Source organism: Hippocampus comes, unplaced genomic scaffold (assembly GCF_001891065.2).
Source record: "Hippocampus comes isolate QL1 unplaced genomic scaffold, H_comes_QL1_v1.1 scaffold231, whole genome shotgun sequence".
NCBI lineage: Eukaryota > Metazoa > Chordata > Actinopteri > Syngnathiformes > Syngnathidae > Hippocampus > Hippocampus comes.
In genome coordinates, this window is record NW_017804877.1 from 158,394 (window position 1) to 162,573 (window position 4,180).

The 4,180-nt window shown below is 46.6% G+C and overlaps 1 long non-coding RNA gene across 1 annotated transcript; it reads left to right on the plus strand.

Moving 5' to 3' along the window:
- The first annotated feature begins 207 nt into the window (after positions 1-207).
- On the plus strand, positions 208-1,795 carry LOC109522659 (uncharacterized). The gene is made up of 3 exons (XR_002169593.1): positions 208-266; positions 969-970; positions 1,783-1,795. It is a non-coding gene; the product is annotated as an uncharacterized LOC109522659 (long non-coding RNA).
- The last annotated feature ends 2,385 nt before the right edge of the window (positions 1,796-4,180 follow it).

Genomic DNA, 4,180 nt, shown 5'->3' on the forward strand with positions numbered 1-4,180 from the left:
GGACTTGGAGAAGACGTTCAACCATGTCCCTTGGGAAGTTCTGTGGCGGGTGCTTCGAGAGTATGGGGTACGGAACCTCCTGATATGAGCTGTTCGGTCCCTATTCCACTGATGTCAGAGTTTAGTTAAAATACATCCGATTCATTTTCAGTGAGGGTTGGACTCCACCAAGGCTGCCCTTTGCCACCGTTTCTGTTCCAAAATCTCAATGGACAGAATTTCTAGGCGCAACCGAGGCATTGAGGGGGTCTAGTTTGGTGGCCTCAGTTTTGCATCTGTTTTTTTTCAGATGTGATACTGTTGGCTCCTTCAAGCTAGGCTCTCCAACTCTCACTGTAGCATTTCGCAGTGTGAAGCGGTTAGGATGAAAATCAGCACCTCCAAATCTGAAACAATGGTCCGAAGTTGGAAAAGGATGAGATCTTGCCCTAAGTTGAGGAGTTTAAATATATTGGGGTCCTTTTCACAAGCGAGGGCTGTATGGAGCGGGAGATCAACAGGCAGATCGTCTCCCTTAGAGATAAGGTGAGAAGCTCGGTCATCCGGGAAGGGATCAGGGTAGAGCCGCTTCTCCTCCACATCGAGAGGAGCCAGATGAGGTGGCTCGGGCATCTAATTAGGATGTCTCCTGGACGCCTCCCTGGTGAGGTGTTCCGGGCATGTCCCACTGGCAGGAGACCCCGGGGACGACCAAGGACACGCTGGAGAGACTATGTCACCCAGCTGGCCTTGGAACGCCTCGGGATCCGCCAGGAAGAGCTCGAAGAAGTGACTGGGGAGAGGGAAGTCTGGGCTTCCCTCCTAAAGCTGCTGCCCCCGCGACCCAACCCCGGATAAGCGGTGGAAAATGGATGGATGGATGGATGGATGGATGGATGTGCCTTGTTTGCCTTTTTATGTTTACATTTCCATTTTCCAATCCGCTTTGTCCTTACAAGAGTCACGGGGGGTGCTGGAGCCTATCCCAGCTGTCTTCTGGCTGTAAACACTGACGATGACAGATTTGATCGGCTTGAAATAATGACGCATTTATAATGACACACAGATTGTCCGGCCGCCGGCGAATGACAAATGAAGTGTCCAACTCGACAAACCAACACTGGACATTGTCGTCGCTCATACACTGCCACCATTCCAGTCCACCTCAACAACACTCCATCAAAGCAACCACACAAGCACTCGTGTCACCTCACATCGCACTCACTCACATCACCACGTCAACATACCAAAAACATTCCTTCATTCATTTTCCGAACAGCTTGATCCTCGCTAGCGTCACGGGGGGTGCTGGAGCCTATCTCAGCTGTCTTCTGGCTGTAAACAGGGGACACCCTGAACCGGTTGCCAGGCAATCGATGGGCACATAGAGACGAACAACCATCTGCGCACACACTCACACCTAGGGACAATTTCGAGTGTTCAATCAGCCTGCCATGCATGTTTTTTGTAATGTGGGAGGAAACTGGAGTACCCGGAGAAAACCCATGCAGGCCAGGGGAGAACATGCAAACTCCACACAGGGAGGCCGGTGCCGGAATTGAACCCTGCACCTCTGCACTGTGAGGTCGACGTGCTAACCACTGGACCAACGGGCCGCCCTTTTTATATTTCATTAAATGAAACGACTGCGATTGGCTGGCAACCGGTTCAGGGTGTCCCCCACCTACTGCCCGAAGACAGCTGGGATAGGCTCCAGCACCCCCAGCGACCCTCGTGAGGATAAAGCGGTTCGGAAAATGAATGAATGAATAAATGAAACGAATGTGAGACTCCTGAAACCAGTGCTTCCCTGCTCTGGGGCCGAACTCGTTACCAACCTTGACAGCAAAGGTGTCAAATTCAGCTCCAGAAAATGAAAACAAGTAAAAACCCTGCCACAGTTTGGCTTCTACTGAATCAGCTGAAAAAATAAGCTCCTTGGTAAAGCCAAACTGTGGCATGCTTTTTACTCTCTGGGCCTGGATTTGACACTTCTGCTTGACAGATAGTTTCCAGAGCATCCATGACCCACACAAAATGGAATGATGGATGGGTGGATAATGAAAATGGTTCCTGTTTTGGGGTATGGTGAACAAAGACTTTCATGTATTGTTGAGGGTGTGACACATTCCTCCCAATTTTTGTAGCCCCAGGTCAAACATACCAGTATAGGGCTCCAATAAACCTCTTTAGGGGGTGCTCCAAAGCAATTTTTTGTAATCGTCGATGACAGCTTTGAAAGAGCGGACACTGCTAAAGTCGTTTTCTGGGGTTAAACTTCTGTGAGTATTTCAATGAGATCCTTAATTGATTAGTTGTGCCAATGTGGAATAGGTTGTGATGTTTTGAAATGAGCTGCCTTTTGCTCCACGGCATGTTGGGTCATCCATCAGATGTATGTAGAGTAACTAGATATTGATGTATGTCCTTTTTGATGCCCCACCCGCAATGGTCTGTGGTGGTGCTGTACAAACACAAACCTATCTGTAGTCTATTCACATACTGTGTGACCTTGGATACTTTTTTTTCTTTTGGGGGCGTGGGGAGTTATTTAGCATTTCTTTTTAATTCGCTGAAACTAAATAAAAATGTTTTGTGCATTTTAAATCCCACGTAATGGCTTTACCCGGAAATAGCTGCTGCGATCAAGCCGGAAATGTGTAGTGGAGGCCTGGATACTCATTAGCGGTGCCTATTACGTTGGATAGACCGGCAGCTCGCGGACTGGTCCCAAGTATGATCATGAGGGGTGTAGAGTAAAAAACAAACAAACATTTGTGTGTCTCTGCATGTTAGTAATATATTTTTGTGTTAATGCACAATGTACCCGAATCATCCATCTCACTTTCACAAAAAGTATTTAAAAAATAAAATAATTGCAGCTCGCGATCAGAGCTGTTGCGATATAACTATTATTATTATTATTATTATTGCGATTATTATTATTATTATTAACAGTGAAAGTTTGTTTCGTGTACAATTCAACGATGGCACTCGCAAAGAATGGGAATCTGTCGGTCCGAAAGAAGCATTTTAAAATGTTATACGTGAGCTACGATAGTTAACAAGCTGCAAAAGTGCGTCACATGCCTCAGCATCAGGTCTCCCACTGAAAGCAGAGCTTTCCTTTTCACAAACTCTTGTGTCTACTTCATTTTTGTGTTTCGTTCATGCTTGGTGCTGTTATGGCTGTTGCTCATCATGGCATGCATGTGTGAGCGCCCGTGTATGCGCGCGTGAGCGGTAACGGGTTGATCGCAGGAGCTAGGTTGATTGAAAAGTAGATCTTCGATCCAAAAAGTTTGGGCACCCCTGCTCTACATGATATTGTACATCTTACTCCAGCTTAAACTGATTAACTTGTGGTCATTACAACTAGCCCCCTGCAAGCCGGTATCGATTTAATTGTGAAAATACCGTATCCAAAATTCCACAACTCAGGAGCTCAAAAGAAATCACAGAAAACAGACAGAAAATGGACTACTCATAGAAAATTAGAAAATGTACTCATTCTGGAAAAAGTTTTAAATCTACAGAAAGGCACTATGGGTTGACAAAATATCACAACGCATATCTTCCTATGACTCAGCAGTGATAATTTCTTGATATTTTTTGTCCACAAAATAGTCACTACTATGTGAGAGGTAATCAATAGTTTCCTCTTCCAACTTCCCGAATTGTGTGTTTGACTTGAGCAATCCGCATCTACTTTAGGATGCTTGACCACTGGCTGGCACTGATGACATACCCCATACACACGACAAGATGGCGCCCCAGTAGGCAGCCTTCTGCAAGTGCTCTTCAAGAGCCTTGCTTTTTTGTTCTTTTTTGTTGTTTTTGTCTTTTGTTTTGTCACATTTTGTTTGTTGTTTCATCGTGTGGCCCTGATATGGACTGTTTTCAGCGTTTTTTGGCCACGACATTCGTCAAAGGAGAAGTATCTGTGCTTGGTGGTTGCGCCTTCTCGGCAGCACGCCTGTACCAGCACGGATTTTGATTGGGAGGAATGTCGGCGCCATTGACTGTCGGTGCTGGACAGACCTGGGGCGCTTGTGTTTTTTGCGCCTGTAATGGGCAGCATTTTTCACAACCCCGTTTTGTTCAGTGGAGATGTCGGCGCTGTTGGACAGTCGGCGTTGGTGCGGCTGGATGGATGGCTTGAAGTTGAGGATGAGGAGAGAGGAGCGTTGGCGCAGAGCGC